The following is a 20,364-nucleotide window of genomic DNA, read 5'->3' as shown; positions in this document are numbered from 1 at the left end:
TGTTGTGTGTAAAGAGGCTGTCCACTTTCTGATCTGTGGCTGAAAAGCGGAAGACTGGGCCCCAAGAAGACAAAACAGCAGTAAGCGGGAGGCTCAGGTAAGAAGAATTTCCCTCTTTGTCTTTGTTTTAGATCAGGGACCAGGTTACACTGTGCTATTGCTAAGGTTTGTGATAGCAGGGAGAGAGATAGTCGAAGTATTGTATCTTGAGTCATAGATCAGGGAATAACAAAGCAAAGTAAACAGTCATTCTAGACACTACTGTGGATATGTGGAAATAAGATACCACGTGGTACAAGAGAAGGGTTACGTAACAGTCTTTTTAAGACATGGGAGATCAGTGCACTGAAAAATCATGAGATCCGCCTAACGGATAATGTGAAGTATATGCAATTGCAGCAAGCAGATAATGTGAGATATTGTACAAAATGTGTTAACAACTATGAATTTGATAGTAAACTAGATAAACGTTCACTAGTTAAACTCCTTAAACAAGCTTTAATCTGATGCAGGACGTCAGGCAAAAAAAAAAAAAAGCAAAAAGCAGCACCAACTAGGCATACCTCAAGCACATAGGTGGATTGAGGAAGCAAATTGTAGAGAAAACAGAAGCTTAGAAAATTCTGAAACATTTTTAGACAACAGAGTGAAAGGTCTGATAGACAGAATCTCTGAAAAATGTAAACTTAGAGCAGACTGGACTTGCATTAATTAATGCATACAATGGGAAAATGAGACAATAGATGGATATTATGCTAGATTATTAGAATGCTTTAAACAACAATTAAAAAAAAAAAAAAAAAAAAAAATGCATTTTTAAAAGGTTGCATTACCCCTATCAGTAGCTTTATTACAAAGCATATGATAAATCACTGAACAAGCAGGCTGCAAGCCTTACTTGAGTATGCTAGACGTACTGAAAGACACTTTAATAGTAAAAAGAAAAAGGCACAAGTCTTCACTGCTGAAGACGGAGCTGAAATATTTGTATTACAGTCAGATAAAAGGGCATCTAGCTAGGGACTGTAAACAAAATAAGAAAGCAATGACAGAAGATAAAGGAGATGAGGACTGACTATATGATAGTAATAATAACCAAAAATCATCAGGAAAGGTTAATAAACAAAAAGAAAATGTAAATGTAGTAGAGGGAATAAAGAAAGTACAAACAAATGTAGGGGATGAAAATGGAAATAAAATTTTAGATTTAGTATTGTTGAGCCTGGAGCTCTACCTAGCAAATACAAAGCCAGAAGTAACACTTCTGGTGGAGGGAAGGGAAGTCAAATTCCTGTGTGACTCAGGAGCGTCACGGACTTTGATACACCCTCAAGTTACCAAAACATTCTGAATCACCTGATTATATATTAGTAATAGCAGCAAATGGACAGCTATACAGGGAACCACTCTCCCATAATATAGCAATAACTGACCCTGTTTCAGGTATGACTCTAAAAAGTAAAATTGTAGTTTCTGCAAAATATCCAGTAAACTTACTGGAAAAAGACCTTGTGCAGATATTTGGCATAGCAGTAGTTCCTACCATGCAGGGTATGGAGGCACAAAGACAAATGAATGCTTTTTTGTGGTGTGATCGGAGGGTAAAGCCTATTATTGGTACAGCCAGGACCTAGTTATGACTGGTCCAGGGGCAGTAACCAAAGAACTGATGAACGTAGCCATCAGTAAGGTACCCTCCCTTGACATTGATCAGCAGCATTTGTTACATTGTACTCTATACTACTGTAGCACACCAGGACCTAATAAGAAATATAAGCAAGAATTGTTCAAAAGGGAAAAGAAAAAAAATCCTGCTGACAGATTAATATTACAAACTTTATGTTGGGATACTGAGGGAAACAGTGTAGTAAGCTGTTCATTACCTCAGGAATTCATGAGATTGTATAAGTCCAATAGACTGCCACATGTCAGCTTGACAAAAAACAAAAGTGTTAAATGGGCAGACTTAGAAAAAAAGGTAACAAAATGGGAAAACAGACTGATTTAAAAATGTCAGGACAAGGGATACGAAAACAAAAACTGAATTGGTTGACACAGACACATACAGCTGTACACTTGCAATCTAGTGAGGACAGCTAATTAGCATTTTTATTAAAAGAAAAAGAAGAGGCCTTGTGTAAAATTCCAACAACTCTGTGGTCAACAGGCAAGTTAAATGTAGGGCTTATTCAAACAGCAGGACCAGTTACAATTACCCCAAAGTCAGCTTTTAGACCACAGAAAAGACAATACCTTTTGAGAAAGGATGCAAAAGTAGAAATTAAGCCTATAATAGCAGCATTACTCAAAAAAAAAAAAAAAAGAAATACTGGTAGAATCTCCTGATTCACCATGTAATACATCCCTATTTCCTGTTGAAAAAGCAAACAGGAAATGGCAGATGGTACAAGATTTATAAGCTGTAAATAATGCAGTAATACCTAGAGCACCGTGCCAGACCAACATACCTTGTTGAATGATTCAAAGCCACAACAGAAGTATTTTACTGTGGTAAATATAAGCAATGCTTTCTTTTCAATACCTATACATCCTGATAGTCAATATTGGTTTGCATTTACATTTCAGGGTAAAAGGTATACATATACTCGACTACCACAGGGATATTGTGAGAGCCCAATAATATTTGCAAAAAAAAATGGCTATCAACCTGGCAGGGTTTACCCCACCGGAAGGTAGTCAAATTTTACTTTATGTAAATGACATCTTGCTAGCAGCACCCAGCAGCAGTGCAGGGTGAATACAGTAACATTATTAAAATTTTTAGTAATACAAGGACAAAGTAAACAAAAGTAAGTTACAACTTTGGAAAAAAAAAACACAGGTTAAATACCTGGGATATGTGATATCCAATAAAGGTAAAATACTAGATAAAGGGAGAAAGAAAAGGAAAAAAAAAACAATTTTGCAAAGCACCCAATCCAACAACTAAGAAAGAAATAATGTCTTTCTTAGGTACAACTAATTTTTGTTGAAGCTGGGTACCAAATTATTTTACAATGGAAAACAAAAGCAGAAATGGCTTTCTGCAGGTTGAAGCAGTTAATAGCTTCTTCATTAGTTTTAAGACTTCCAAGTTATCACAAACGTTTTTTTCAAACCGTAAATTGTAAGCAAGGGTACATGACATCAGTATTAAAGCAACAACATGGGGATAAGCAATGCCCCATAGCTTACTATTCATCACAGTTAGACCCAGTGGTGCAATCTTTGCCTCACTGTGTACAAGCAGTAGTTGCAGCAGCAATGGCAGTGCAGGCTTCAGCCTCAGTAGTGTTGTTCCACCCTCTCACATTGAGAATGCCTCATGCAGTTGCAATAATTCTGCTACAAAAAAAAAAAAAAAGTTGCATACCTTTCTCCTGCTAGACATCTTTCATGTATGACCATACTGCTGAGTCAACCTCCTATGAACAGTTAGCTTTACCTAGACAAGATCTTACAGATATGCCCTTGGATGATGCTGAGGTGACATATTACGTGGATGGCTCATGCAAAAGGGGTCCTACAGGAAAGAATCTGGTGGGGTATGCAGTAGTTACAGACACTGAAATTTTAAAAGCACAAACTGTGCACACAACTTGTATGCTCAAGCAGCAGAGCTGGTAGCTTTGACAGGAGCATGTATTTTAGTAAAAGGCAAGAAAGTAAACATATATACTGATAATCAGTATGCTTTTTCTACAGTGCATGTGTTTGCACAACAATAAAGAAAATAGAGAGATGATTACATCCAGTGAAAAACCTATTAATCATGCGCAATTTATTTTGGAGCTATTAAAATCTATTCAACTGCCTACCAAAGCAGCTATTTGTAAATGTGTAGCTCATACAAAACAACAGGATAAGATTTCAAAAGGTAATGCACAAACTAATGCAGCTGCAAAGCAAGCAGCCTCAGACTCAGACACTTTATTTCTAAATGAGAAATTACAACCCTCTGAGATTTTAGATTTAGACATGTTAAAAACAATGCAAATGCTTACTACAAAAGCAGAAAAACAAAAATGGGTAAAACAAGGTGCAATTTTTGAAAATGGACTGTACATTTCCAAAGGCAAAAACAATATTGCCGTCTAATTTATTTAGATATGCAGCTTTGTTGAGCCATGGGCAGAGCCATGTCTCAACAGGGGGGATGGTACAGTTAGTAAATAGAATATTCCAAATATATGGATACATAAATTATACAACAAAATTTTGTGCAAATATATGGATACATAAAATATACAATAAAATTTTGTGCAGCTTGTCATACTTGTAACAAGCACCATGCACAAGGAGCATTTAAAACAAGCAAGGAGTTTCCTACACCACCATATCCGTTCCATACTATTTGTATGGACTTCATAGAGTTGAATAAATGTGAAGGAAGGAAGTTGATGAGTGAGACTCAGAAGAATTGAATTTGCTGTTTACCTCTAGCATTGCTGAGCATGAAAACAGTAACAAATGTAAAGGGTTTGATCCCCTTTGAAGTAGTATTTGGAAGGGCATATTATGTGCCTCAGTGGAAAGCTCTCATGCCTGCAGAGCTGGAGGCTGACAGTTCATTAGCTAATTATATAAAAAACTGTTAATAAATAAATCTGTTTTGCAGTTTAACTCTTTTTCAGATAAAAGAACTTTCAGCTGAATAAGAACTTTGTGACTGATACACAAGGGCAAAATGGCCAAGAGTAAAGCAAACAAAAAAGCAGAGCAACCCAAGAACTATTGCATAATTATTTAACTGTGCATTTGTTGACTATAAGTGTGACAATTTTTCTCTTATTGTGGTTTTTCCCTGCACTCAACCACACAAGTGAAAGTGAGAAGACGTGATGAACTGTTTATAGACTGGCATCCAAACTTTAACACATACCTAGCCATGAAGCAAGTGTATACAGAGACTATAAACTTTTCAAATTGCTGGGGTTGTACAGCTATACCAACAGCATAAAAGACTGTTAATGTCCACTGTCCCTCTGGGGATAAAATGAGACTTGGGAAAGTTTTTTTATATACCCTCCAGGTGGGCTGGAGTAATGGTAATATAACAATGTCTTATAAATGTTACATTAAAGTCAAAAGTGGGGATACTGTTTGTAATACTAACTATAATTCATATCTGAGTTCAATGAAAACTACATTAAATGCAGTACGTGACAATCCAGTCTTAACTAAGCAATTGTCTATTAAAGATAGAAAAATGTTTCATGCAGGGATAACACGTATTAGTACCAAAGTAATGATTTTATTTGTGGGAAAAAGGCATATGAATGGTTACCTGAGAATTGGTCCGGCAGTTGTTTTTTGGGTTATCTGGTTCCAGCAATAAGACATACTGCAGAATTACCTTTGGGTAAGATACGAAATGTAAGGGAAACAGCTCGAAAATCTGAAGGTCCAGTTAAGAAACCTGTGAATCCAGTTGGTAAAATCGAACCTGGTTGAAAAGACCATAATTCAGTGAAAGACAAAAGTAAATTGACTCATATGGACTTGGGCAACAGTGTTATATCCAGGGCAGGAATACCACCAGCCTATGGAGCAGTCAAATCGATCTGGGAGCTGAGGAAGCTGTCAAGAAGCCATGAGAAATGCAACTTTTTCCACCCTAGAATTGGTGACTGATAAACTGAATGCAATGAGAACTGTTGTGCTACAAAATCGAATGGCTCCTTACTTCACCCTAGCGGCAAGAGGTGGTACACGAAGAAGAATGCTGTGCTTTTATCCCTGAGGATCGTCACGAGACAAATAAATCACCTAGAGGTAATTCAGCAAGTATCAGCAATGACTAAACCAGGCCCAAACCCACTGACGGACTTTTTCCAGAATCTGTTTGGGGGGGGGTTCCATCCTATTGAACATTTTAATTGCTATTTGTGTGGGTATACTCCTAATAGGAGCATGTGTTTACTGTGGAATTCCCTGCATGAAAAGATTAATCAAAAATTTGTTGATATATCTGTTACTAAAACTTTTTACCAAAGTGTTGAAATTAAAAGATTGATTTCAAATTATGCTTTTCTGAAATATAAAACAAATGACTAGCTTAGCTGAAAGTCCTTAGAAGGGAAAAAGCTAAGAAATGAAATGATATTGTTTATGTTTCTAATAGAATGAAATGCATTAACAGGAGGGAGAATGTCAGAAAAATATGTATCTAGACATACAAACTGTTAAAAGAATATGTATTCAAATATATATATATTATTAGAAAAGTATGTATTCAAACATCTATAAACTGTTAGGGAAATGTGTGCTTTAGACATGAATAAATGTGCTCAAATCTATATGAAGAGCAAAGGTTGGAAAATAGTATAATATGTAATGCATTTAATTCTGTTTTACTAGAATAATAGTAGAAATGAACTTGCATATTATTGCTTGAAGCTCAGCTGCAGTGTGAATAAGGCTTGACCCTGAAGGCAGCCAACTCGGCTGGAACATGTCTTTCAGTGAGTAATTATTTGCAAAGTTAGAAAATAATGAATCTGTCTGCATGTGTATCTTTTTCCTGCTTCCACCAAGGAGAATGGCCTTGTGAACACTACCGGTGATAAGAATCCAGCTGGTGAACAGAGAGACAAAGAACTGTATTAAAAAGACATTCATCCATTGTATTCGAACTAATCTAAGAGTCTTAGATTAGCTACATCTTCATAAAGACATTGTGACTGACCAGGTGCTTTGCAAGGCTGTAATATTCTCATGGGAAAGAAACTTTTCAAAAATTGTAATATCAGCATTTTTCTTATGAATGGTCGTGATGTAAAGGGCCTGTCACTGACCACGTCAGTGAGGTGGGCAAAAAGCTGATTGTAAGCATTATAAAATGAAGGGTAATTCTCTAATAAAATCAGTCAAAATTCTGTACATGCTTGTGTATGGTTTTTTGCCTCCTAATGATCATTAGAGCATATATGCATAATTGTTAGATATCTGAGCACCCTGCATTACTGTCTGTCATTATTGATATACCTAATGATTTTTACAGTCTGATTTAACAATTTATTTAACAGATACATTATAGCAATGCTATGTATAGGTCTGGACTTAAGTGAAATGCTGTCTATATGCTCTAAAGTGCATTTTCATTTTTTTTTCTTTTAACATAATGTCTTCATCCACTGATGGCTTAAAAAGAAATTATGATAAAGGAAAGAAATTCATTGTTGCTGTTCAGCTTAAGTTCTGCTTGCATCCTTTCAGCACACCTTTCCTGATCAAGATAGCACAGTAATAACCATTTAGGAAATAACTCAGATAAGCCAGGTCAATGTAATAAGAAAATTAATACATTTTTTTCTCATTTTTTACCAACCATCAACAGCTTCTGTGGGGCCCTCACACAGTCAAGGATGATTAAGGGAGCTCCCTGTATCAATTTATACATTCTGGGGAGTGGGGGGGGGGGCTCCAGGCTCCTTGAAGATTGAAGTGTCTGAATGTTCTGTGATATATTTTATGCATTACTTTTGAAATATAATTACTTGTTAGTTATATTTTTCACTGATACAGAGAAGAATAATGTATGTGTCCTGGCATTATTGGATGTATGCAGATATAAAAATCAGTGATATTTTTTACAAACACACAAAAGCCATAGCAATACTAGTTTTGTATTTATTTCAGCAAATAGCAATACATTGTGCAACACTAGTAATGCCACTCCAGATCAGTGAATGATGTATAACAATCAAATAGCACCAGGGGTAAGTCACTTTTATTTACCTTGGTGAGAAGTAATGCATACCTGTCACTGTCTCTGATTTTACAGACCTTCCCTGATTTTGCTTATAGTTTTGCTCTGGCCTTCATAAAACATTTGATTTGGTAATAAATCATTCAGGAATATAGACAGTCAATAATTCCAGGCATCAGAGGTTTATACTTAATATTATCCAAAACATGCATATTGATGCACAAGATGTTATAAGTGAATTAGAGTAATATTTAAAACTTGTTCCTAATTTTGAGGCTTTATTCTGCTATTATTTTTGGTATTGTGCTGAATTCTTCTGCAAAGAAGTTGAAAGTTATAGTATCTAATGTTTTACCAAGATTTATAAAACTCCCTGAAAGAAAACACATTTCTGTAGATTGGAAGCATCAGCTCTTCTTAAAATACAAGGTTTGCACTCAAATCAGTTACTCCAGTCTGCTGATCTCTCTACTGCTTGCCTTGCTTATGTTCATTGTCAGCCTTAACCTAACAGGGTCATACCACAACCCTGTTCATGTTAAAGAACATACTCAGGAAATTAATACAGTTTTTCTTATTTTTTCCTAACCATCAGCTGCTTTTGTGGGCCCCCCACACAATCAAGTGATGATTAAGGGTCCCCCTTCCAGCCATAGGTATTGCAGGTACCTAAAGCTGGCTATATTGTTGATTTTATTGTACAGAATGTCCACCAAGCAGGGTTTAACTAAGCCAGAGGCACTATGTCAGTGGTAAAATACTTAATGGAATTGTGAAGCCTGTTACTTGATAAAATACTGTTACTATAAAACAGATATCTGATAGGATCATAGGATGATACTAGGCTACTGGCACTGAAGCCCTTACAAGCCTAGCCAAGAATTTAGCCCATGTTCCAACATGTCAGCACCCTATGCCAGTGTCCAGCAGGGACACAGGTGGAATCCCAGGGGTGTACTTTCTGTTTCTCATCCACTTATCCAGGTTGCGCCTAAAAAGGGTTAATGAGGTACTCTGCTTTACATGGAGAGGGAGTCTATTCCACAAAAGGGGGAGTCTCTGGGACACAATTCTGTCTTGCCAACAAGTCCTACTGATGTCACACCAGGTTGAGGTTGCGCGTGCAGGTTACTCGAGTGGAGGCTGAGTTACAGATATGCAGCAGTCCCATCAGGGCAGGGTCTGTGATTGCTTTGTATGCCAGACAGAGGTCATCCCTGAGGAGTCTGTAGGAGACTGAGTAGAGGGACAGGGCTTTTAGACTATCTGTGCAGGGTAGATGTTTGAGGCCCTGGATTCTCTGGGTGAGGAACCTCTGTTGTCTCTCCAGCTGCTGCATATGCTTTTTGAGGCACATGCCAAAAGGAGCATTGTACTCAATACTGGTTCTTATAAGGGAAGAATACAGGGATGTTATGACCACCTTGTCCCTGGATGAGACACCCATACTAATGAGTTGGGCCCTGTAGAAAGCTTTCCATACAACGGAGGCAATATGGTGGTCAAGAGTCGGTTTGCTATTAAACTGAGTGCTCAAGTCCCTCACAACTGATTTCATGCTTAGGACCTTATTATATATGTGATAATTTGTGGGGACCAGTGGCAGCTGGTGACTTCAAATCAAAGGGGGGCTGCAGGAGACAGGTGAATGGGTGGGGTCAATGGGAAGGGGTGCAGCCAACTAGAAAGGGGAGAAGCTATGCTCATAACCACAAAAACTGTAACTTTAATTAAATGCGCTGCCCTGGGTGCCAAACCGTCATTATGAGAGTCCAATTAAGACAAAATAAAGTGTAGAAGAAAAAAATATTTCAATGCATTGGCTGCATGACAGCTTACTTAATATCTAGATGGAAACAAAAAGGTTGTGAGGCAGGAAAAAAATAATTTACTTTTTAAATACATTACTGGAATGCCAGTCAAAATAAGTATAAGAAAAACAAGCAGCACTCAACTCAAACCACTTCTCCTTGCACTGCATTTCTAATTATAATTTATATTCAGCTTTATTAAAGTACCAAGTAACATGCTGAAAGTAGCAATCTCTGTGATACCCCCACTTGTAAAAATGTTTCTTATCCAAAAAAGACCTGCTGCATGACAACTATCTACATGTTACAAATGAAAAGCAAACAAGAAACAAGCTCAAGATACATTGCTTAAAGGATTACTATACAGGTAATGGACCACACATGATAGATTGGCATTCTGTTTGGTTTACAGGTAAAGCCTGCAAAGATGACTGCAAGTCTCTAACAAATATAATGAGCTTCTTAAAACAATGTAATCCTGTCCTTTATTACAAATACTGCCATATGCATTTCAATACCCAAGGCTTATACATTATCTAGTTATGTAAGTATTCTCTGCATGGCAACAACAGAAAGGATTTCAATGTTGGCAATTCTTTAATAGTATGCTTATTAAAGCTTACTTGTATCTTACAATCTCAGACAAGCTTACCTGATGGTCATTAAAGCATTGCTACTTAAACACAGAGCAATAGGCACTTTCTGAGTAATAATAAACATAAATCAACAGTATAAAAATATGACAGAAACCAGAACATTCTGCAAAATCAAGGACAGAATAAAAGTAGCACTTGTGTCTGCCTTGGATGGGGGGATACTCTGCACATTTACACTGCATAATTGCTCCTTGCCTTGCTTGGACACATCCAGAGTCACTACATGGGGGAGTGGGGTGTAGCAAGTATGTCACAATTTGAAATGTATCTGGCTGACTGTGATGGCCCTGATACATTTGTCATACCTCTCAACCTCAGAACAAGGAAATATGGACAGAGCCATACATAGAAGTGGGACAAAGGCCCAAAAATAAGGACAATTTTTAAATATTGCTCTTATAAACTTAGAAAGATAATAGAATAGTAGGTCTTGCATTAGTATGAATTTTCTGAAGGGTACGAAATCTGAAACTCAAATGTCTGTCATTATTTTCTAACTTCAGTCTTTAATGATTTGCCACTAATTTGCCAAAACAACACAATTTTATGAAAAATGGACCACAAATATGATGCAAAAATATAAAATAGCCACACAATACAGCTGGGAACCTGTCAAAGAAGGGACACTTTTTAATATTAGTACTGCTAACTTGAGCAGCTGACAAAATAAAAGAATCTACATGCATTTCTGAAATAAAAGTAATCTATAACTCTGATTATTACAGTTATTTCTTAACTGTAAGCCCTCCACGTTTTCTTCCAGAATTGCCATTTTGTGGTGGGGTTATTACGGGAAGAGCAACATTTTGAGCCAAAATCAGGGACAGTTGAGAGGTTGGATATGCCTAATTCTATAAAGCAATTTATTTGCACGTACCTCTCAACCTGTTAATGCAGGAAATCTGGACAAGGCCAAATATACTGGGGGAAAATATAAACAGTACTATAAATTGTTGTATAAACTGAGACAATTGATAGAATAACAGGTCTTGCTTTAGCATACATTTTTCTGAAGGTTATGAAGTCTGAAACTCAGTGTCTGTCATTATTTAGTGACTTAATTCCTAAATTATTTGCCAGAAAACCACACATTTTATGAGGAACAAACCAAAAATAAGAAGCAAAAATCTATTCATTCGTTGAAAATCTGGACAGTTGAGAGGTATAGTTCAGCCAGGGCTGTCTTTGGGTTTGCCGCCCTTCCACCTCACAAAATCATGGTCGAATGGAGCCTCCCCCCTGCAGCCATTCCAATGAACCATTACTTGGCTATTTCACCCCATTTACCATAAACACTAATGTGCATACTGCTTTACTTCTACAATGATTTGGACTTCATTTGAAAATGTTATTTTGCATTTTACAGCACAAACACTAAGACAATAAAGCGATGCAATCTCACAATGATAACAGACAGCATTAAAACTTCTCTGCCCTTGAAACTCACATTCATTGAAACAGCATTGAAACCCACATTCAAAGAAAATACATTTTGCCAGTGGCAGATAAAGATTAACTTTGGGCTGTTTTCAAATCATAGGCCCCTTGCACATGAAACATACACGTGACCTTTGATACACCTTCCTGACTATTTGTTTGTTTGTTTCTTTCGGCTTTTTCCCGGTTAGGGGTCACCACAGCAGAACTCCAGTCCGCTAATGATTGGTAGAAGATTTTTATGTGCCGAGTTACCAGCTCTGACGCACAACCTTCAACGAAGGTACACCCCTTCACGCATGTCTCCACACAGAAGACGCTTTAGCTGAGAATCGAATGGACAACGTTTTGCTGTGAGTCGACAACGCTACCGCAGCACCACCACCACAGTAGATACACCTTCCTGATTGTATTAAATTATATTCCTTGTATAATATAGTACAGTGGTTAGAGGGCATTTTAAATTTGTTTTGAACATTTTTCCAGTAAACAAAGAAACAAAATGCATGCACCAATAATGACAAAATTGCCCAATTCAGAACATTTTTCCAGTAAACAATGAAACAAAATCCATGCACCAATAATGACAAAACTGCCCAGTTCAGAACATTTCTATCATAAAAGTCTATTCAAACTTCTACAGTCCACCAGTATCAATAAATATGCACAATCTCTGAAGAAGTAAAAGTCATCTAAATAATTTCTCATTAAAGAAATCTGTAACTAAAGAAGAGGTTGCTACTAGCAACCAACTTTATATTTCATTGTTTTATCTACAAATAAAGTGCCTGCTACCCTTGAGGAATAAATTGCCTAAGTCGCATTAAAAAAACAATAAGTAATATTGCAATACGGAATGGATGGCAAACTAACAGGTTCATAGTTACTACGTATCTTCACCAAAAAGGACTGCAGCATCCACCCCCTTTACAATACAGTACAGTATCAGCAATGCATCTAATTACTGTGGGAGTAGAACCCACAGCCTTCTGCATCAAAAGCAAGTACACTGCCTATTGTGCTATTAACAATGCAAGCAGATTTGGCATAAGCAGCACTAAACGTTTGTTCCCCTGCAGCTCTCAGCTTCTTGTAAAATCTACTTGACACTCAGCTGCATCTCTGAACTTTGCAGCACAAGAAATCTGGAAAAATCCAAAATTTAGGGGGGGGGGCAAAAGACTAAAAAACAGGGACACATTTTAAACATTGCTTGTATAATATTGGAAATTTGTTAGAATAAAATGCTGTGTTACCACCATATATTTCACTGCCAATTATTGAACCCAGGACCCTGTGCAAAACAGTCTGAGCAACATACCACTATGCCAAATCATCTGTTTTATAAAAGAAAGGAAGACTGAAACTTAAATGGCTACCATTTAGTGAATTCAGTTCTCACAATAGCAGTCAACATCTTAGCACAAAACACCTGAACAAAGCCAATAATGGGGGAATACAGCCCCCACACCTATTCAGTGAGTTCAGTTATCACCATAGCTCTCAACCTTGGCACAAAAAACCTGGACGAAGCCAATAATGGGGGGATACAGTCCAAAAAATAGGGACAAATATCCATTGAGGACACCAGTGCAAACCCACATAAACACAGGGAGGACATGCAGACTCCACACAGAAGGCACCCCAGCCAAGAATCAAACCAGACAACCTGCCTGTAGCTGTCAGGCAACAATGCTACCACTGCACCACTGGCTGTGTTAAGTAACAAAAATACAGAAACCACAGATTTTATGAGGAATAGAACACACACACACACACACACACACACACACACACACACACACACACACACACACACACACACACACAACCTCCATCCAGCAGATCCAATCCTCCATGGCAGCTATTAAGTCCTCCGTAGTGGCCTGAATCTGTCCCTGCAAGCAGCCAAGCCCATGCAGGCTGTTCTGGGCTTCCCTGCGAGACGTGAGTAGGCTGGAGCCTGCGGACGATGCGGTCCGGTGTTCTTCCCGTCTGTGCGGTCATCACCACACAGACTTCTGGGCTGGCAGACTGGAGTTCCCTTCCTTCTCTATCTGGACTGCCTAACAGAGCAATCTGGAGCTTAGGAACTAAGCATGCATACGTGTGTGGAGTTCCATTCCGGGACTTGCAATTTTTTTTTTATTTTCTACAGTGGTACAATTTATTCTGACAGGTTGGGGGGGGCTGCAGTCCTATAGCATGAGCCACCCCTGGTGGGGAAGTCACTCTCCCCAAAAGGGATGATGATGCATTGTTTGGCATTCAGTTTGAGCCTGTGTTTCTGGCACCAGTAATTTTTTGGGTGAGACCCCCTTGGAGGATGTTCACATCACTAGGGGAATTGATGACAGCACCCAGCTTGCAGTCATCTGCAATCTTGGTCAGCCATAGCCCACTAGATTTGGCTGACACCTCCGAGACTTATATACCAAACAGCAGAGGCCCCAGACTGAATCCTGGGGTACACCACTTGTTACAGGTCTACTACTTGAGGTGGCTTCCCCCATTTTGACAAGGTGGGTTCTATCAGTGAGTCAGTTTGCTACCTACCTGGTAACATATGGCTTGATGCCTAGTTGAGAGGGTTTATCTATTATACTTTAGTGGGGAATAGTATCGAAGGCTTTGGCCACGTCAAGGTAGGCGGTATGCACCATCTTCCTCTCATCTATGGCCTTGGTGACTGTCTCAAAGAAGTCGACCAAATTTAACAGGCATGACCTCCCCTTGACAAAACCAAACTGGGTGGGATTAAGTGTCTGGTGGGTGTCAATGTCCTTGCTAATGAGGTCAATGATAATTTGCTCCATGGCCTTGCAGATCAGGCTAGTTAGGCTAATGGGTCTATAATTTCTTGGATCGATGGACACTCCACCTTTGTGCAAAGGGATGACAGTAGCTGTCCTCCACTCAGCTGGGATAAAGCTGGTACTCAGGCTTTGATTGAATAGGTTGCCTAATGGTGCTTCAAGTTCCTGCCTGAGTTCATGTAGGATGCAGCCTGGGGTGTTATCGAGTCCCATGGAGGCTGTATTTTTTGCCTTAGAGAGGGCAGTGATGACTTGCTCCCTATAGATATTCAGAGGGGGGCAGGTACTGGGGATGTCCTGTGTTACTGATGGGGGGGGCAGAGGAGGGAAGTTTTCACTGAACCTGTCTGCCTGCAGGTTGGCTATATCTACAGCAGTTGTGTATGTGGGGTCCTTGACCACCAGTTCTGAGCAGATTTGGGTGCTTCCCCTTAAGATTGTGGACAAATGTGAAGAAGGCCTTATGACTGTCTTTAGCAGATGTGGCCAGTTTGGACTCGAAGTTTGTTTTGGAGGATTTCACTAGTGCTCTTATTTGCTTCTTCAGGCTAAGGAGAGATTGCTTCCAATTAGGCACCTGCTCCTTCTTGGTCCTGGACAGCAATTTTTTTCCTTTTATTATAGAGTTTATTTATTGTAGATGTCCACCAGATTGGTTTACTCTTCCTTGAGGAGGATGACTTTGTCCTGTCTGGTATTCCTGAGTCCAAGCAGCTATATAAATGTTCATATAGTACTTGGTGTAGGTTTGGACATATGTGCCAGTTCCTAAGGAGGGGGAGGGAGCTGTGAAGCTGTTTATACCTTCCCTCAGGAGGTTGTAATCAGCTTTGGAGAAGCTTTTTTGTTTGACCCTAGCTATGCGGGGGGGGGGGGTCAGGAAGATGGTGACTTCAATAGTGACTGCTTTGTGGTTGAATCTTACCAGGGAAGATGACACTGTAGGGATGCTGCAGTGGTTACTCATGTTGGTTAATACCAAGTCTAAGATATTTTCACCTCTTGTGGGGGTGTCAACCAACTGGTCCAAGGCATTTGCATTAATGAAATCAAGGAATCTTTGGGCATTTGTGTTTTGGCATGAGTATTTCTTCCAATCTATGGCTGGATAGTTAAAGTCTCCCAGGAATAGGGTAAAGGGTTGAATCTTGATAGAGTCGAAGAGGTCCAGATAGGTGGAATGGGCATCTTGAGTCAAAGTTAGAGGCTTACAGCTAGCTATGATTTGAATAGGGGTCTTGTCACTTGTTAACTGCACCTGGAGTGTTTCCTGTGCATCATACTGTTTGACCAGCCTAGAGGTGTGTATGTTTTTTATATATATTACAACTCTACCTCCTTTTGTTTAGCTGCCCATGGTTTGGGGTCTGAAAGAATGACAGGATGAGTAACCTGGTATGGCTGGGGTGTTCTCTGCAGCTTTGAGCCAGGTTTCTGTGACTGCACAAATGTCAGCTTCTTTCAGGGTTAAGAATGCTTCCAGTGAGTACAATTTCATGTTTAGACTCTTAGCATTTAGCAGCATGACCTTTAATTTATGTTTTGATGAAATTTTCATATTGGTAGTTTTGACCTCATGGCATTGCCTAAACAGGCTCTATGGGGGAGGCAAGAACCTTTGCTAGGAGCCTGAAGCCCAAGCCAGACAGATGGAGGCCATCTCTGGCAAAGCATCGTGGTTTGTCATTCATGTCACCCCAGGCTGAAAGGTACTGGATCCCCTTGGAAAGACACCAGAAACTAAGCCAAGTCAATCATTTTCTGTTTGTAATGAGGCATCATTCTGGGTGATGGTAGAATGCTGCTTAAGGCTAGGAACATACCTGCCTGGGACACATATTCAGTGAGCTCGATCATCACATCACTCTTCATATAGTCCAGGGAGGTACATCTCAAGTCATTCACTCCAACATGGAGTATGACAGGGTTATAACAGTACCTGTTGAGAGACGTGAGTGCATTGGTGATATGGTGGATTCTGGCACACGACAAACAACTAACTGTGACTTTCTCCTTATCTAGCCTGGTGAGGGGTACATCTGTGTCACACAATGGAGTCTCCTATGACTAATATGTTGGGTTTATGTTTAGGCCTTAGTGGCCATGAGACACAGGTGTGTGGACTATGTGTGGTGTGGTGGGCAGTGGAGTTCATGTGTGTTTATGCCTCTGAGGTCTCTTTTGTTTGGATATGCTGTTGTTGAGGACCTTCACATATGTGGGGGTGTGTTGTGTAGGTGGGGTAGTGTTTTAGGTGTGGTGTTCATGTTGTCAACTTTGTCAGTGCCAGATATACTGTTTTGTGGGGAAGAGAGCAATGACACAAGGTGCTTGATGTTATTGGATCTCTTACAAATTGTGTTCCTAGGTGGTTGTAGTAGATGGTTGTCTGTGTACATGAGGTAGTTGCTACACTGTTTCAGGATGCCCATATCAACCAGACTGCTAAGAGAAAATGTAGTAAATTCTCCATCCATATTTGTCAAAAAACTGCAAGAGCTAAGAGGGTAAAGGGAGGAAGGTCTAAGAGTATTACTACTAGATGATAACACAAGTGCTACTAAGGGAAAATGTGTAGATGGAATACCTCAAAAAGGGTTAAAAACTATGCAGATGAAGCTCTGAATGCAGCAGACTATGCTACTCAATTTTAAGGTTAAGAACACAGTAAAAAAACGCACAATGAAGCATAGATTAGTCACTTATAGTCAAAGAACAGAACTTGCAGTATGAAAAAATACAGTTAAAAAGCAACAAAATGCAGTAAAATGCAGTTAAACAGTAAGGAAATGCAGTAGATAGCAATGAAATATAGTTAATCAGTAGGTTGCTTTAAAACAGTAGCTTACAATCACACTAGTATCAGTCAGCACAAATAAAGCAGCAATTCAGTAGAATAATGTCATCAATTTAATGAGGCTACCAACAAGCAGTAATAAATACGGCAAACAACAAAATGAAGTAAGAAGAGGTACAGTTTTTTTTTTAGTAGAAAGTGAGGAGATAGAAGAAAATTCAAGGTTGAGAAGCTAAAGGGTTGGGTTTTTACTAACTTCTCACTATAAACAGTAGAATGAGCTGATGTAATGTGACAGGGGAGAGTGTCCAGTATCAACTTTATACTACAGATGGGCAGTACAAAGCCATCAAGGCTTAAGACAACAACAGCAGCTGGATGGAATCTACAAACAGCCACACTGATTAAATATGGAGTAAAACAGAAGTGCAGAAAACAGTTAAAAATAAGCACTTATATTTTTCCAACATAACAGGAAGGCAAAGGTAGAAGGCCTACCTCACTGCAGCTTTGAACAGCTTTGGGAAAAAAAGAAGTGCAGACTGGATTAAAACACTGGCTTTTAAAGGCAGTGAAACAGAAACCAGTCAAATTATCTAATCAAAATAACACAGAATAGCAGGAATGCTTCCAGCTAGATCAATCCAGACTGAATCTTTCTCCCACAAAGAAAACAGCTAGGCCACTCTAGACAAAAGATTTCACTATAAGCTCCAAAGGTCACACACAGTAATAGATATTCAGCTGTAACAGACAACGAAAAGGAGACTAAAAACAGTTGGACAGATTAAATATGCAGTAAAAGAGAACTGCAGAAAGTTGAAAATAAGCACTTATTTTGTTATATCACAGGAGAGCAATGGCAGAAGGCTTATCTTACTGCAGCTTTCAACAGTTTTGGACAAGCAAGTACAGAATGTTTGAAATCACTGGCTATTAAAGGCAGAGAAACAGAAACCAGACAAATAATCCAATCAAAATAACATAGTGTTGCAGGACAGCTTCTAGCTAGATCAAACCAGACTGAAATCTTTCTCCCACAAAGAAAACAGCTAGGCCCCCCTAGACAAAATATTTCACTACAAGCTCTAAAGGTCACAAACAGTAACAGATATTCAGCTCTATCAGATAAGAAAAAGGAGACTAAAAACAGTTGCACAGATTAAATATGCAGTAAAACAGAAGTTCATAGGTTCATACTAGGCTATCTGCCCTAGGGCATTTATAAGCCTAGCCAGAATGTGTTTGGCTTTCGCCACCCATTTTAAATTTATTTTGCTATGCCCTTTTTCGAGGTTAGTATACTGTGCCTCTGTCTAACAGTGACACAGAAGTGATACCCGGGGTAAACCTACGATCTCCCATCCACTCATCAAGATTCCTCTTGAAGAGAGTCAATGAGGGACTCTGCCTAACCTGGACTGGGATTTTATTCCAGAGTGAAGGGAGCCTCTGGGTTATAAATCTGTCCCTCCAGCATGTCCTAGAAGTGCAGAAAACAGCTGGAAATAAGCACTTATCTTTTTCCAATATCACACAAGAGCAATGGCAAAAGGCCTATTTCACTGCAGCTTTGTGTAAACAAGTATAGACTAGTTTAAAACACTGGCAATTAAAGGCAGATAATCAGAAACCAGTTAAATTATCCTATCAAAATAACACAGCGTTGCAGGAAAGCTTCTAGCTAGATCAAACCAGAATGAAATCTTTCTCCCACAAAGAAAAAAAAGCTAGGCCCTTCTAAACAAAATATTTCACTACAAGCTCCAAAGGTCACAATCTGTAACAGATATTCAGCTCTAACATACAACAAAAAGAAGACTAAAACAGTTTCATAGATTAAACAGATATGAAGTAAAACAGAAGTGCAGAAAACAGTTGAAAATAAGCACTTTTTTCCAATATTACTGGAGAACAATGGCAGAAGACCTATCTCATTGAAGCTTTGAACAGCTTTGGGGAAACAAGTATGGACTGGTTTAAAACACTGGCTATTGAAGGCAGAGAAACAGAAACCAGTCAAATTATCTAATCAAAATAACGCAGCATTTCAGGAATGCTTCTAGCTAGATCAAACCATACTGACATATTTCTCCTACAAAGAAAACAGCTAGGCCACTCTAGACAAAGGATTTCACTACAAGCTACAGAGATCACAAACAGTAACATATATTTAGCTCTAACAGACAACAAAAAGGAGACTAAAAAACAGTTGCACAGATTAAATGTGGAGCAAAACAGAAGTGCAGAAAAGAGTCGAAAATAAGCACTTATATTTTTCCAGTATCACAGGAGAGCAAAGGCAGAAGGCCTGTTTCACTGCAGCTTTAAATAGCTTTGGGTAAACAAGTGCAGACTGGTTTAAAACACTGGCTATTAATGGCAGGGAAACCTAAACCAGTTAAATTATCCAATCAGAATAACACAGTGTTGCAAGAATGCTTCTAGCTAGATCAAACTACTGAAATCTTTCTTCCACAAAGAAAAAAATTAGGCCCCTCTAGACAAAAGAGTTCACTACAAGCTCCAAACGTCACAAACCATAAGAGATATTCAGTTCTAACAGACAACAAAAAGGAGACTAAAAACAGTTGCACCGATTAAATAGATATGCAGTAAAACAGAAGTGCCGAAAACAGTTGAAAATAAGCTCTTATCTTGTTCCAATATCACAGGAGAGCAATGGATGAAGGCCTATCTCACTGCAGCTTTGAACAGCTTTGGGAAAACAAGTACAGACGGGTTTAAAACACAGTCTATTAAAGGCAGAGAAACAAAAACCAGTCAAAATATCCAATCAAAATAACAAAGTGTTGCAGGGAAGCTTCTAGCTAGATCAATCCAGACTGAAATGTTTCTCCCACAAAGAAAACAGCTAGGCCCCTCTAAACAAAAGATTTCACTACAAGCTCCAAAGGTCACAAACCGTAACAGATATCCACCTCTAAAAGACAACAAAAAGGAGACTAAAAAACAATTGCACAGATTAAACAGATATGCAGTAAAACAGAAGTGCCAAAAACAGTTGAAAATAAGCTCTTATCTTTTTCCAATATCACAGGAGAGCAATAGCAGAAGGCCTATCTCACTGCAGCTTTGAACAGCTTTGGGCAAACAAATACCTTTGAATTTTAAA

Source organism: Protopterus annectens, chromosome 3.part0, assembly GCF_019279795.1.
Source record: "Protopterus annectens isolate FY-2018-M chromosome 3.part0, PAN1.0, whole genome shotgun sequence".
Classification (NCBI taxonomy): domain Eukaryota; kingdom Metazoa; phylum Chordata; order Ceratodontiformes; family Protopteridae; genus Protopterus; species Protopterus annectens.
Note: the sequence above shows the minus strand (reverse complement) of the source record.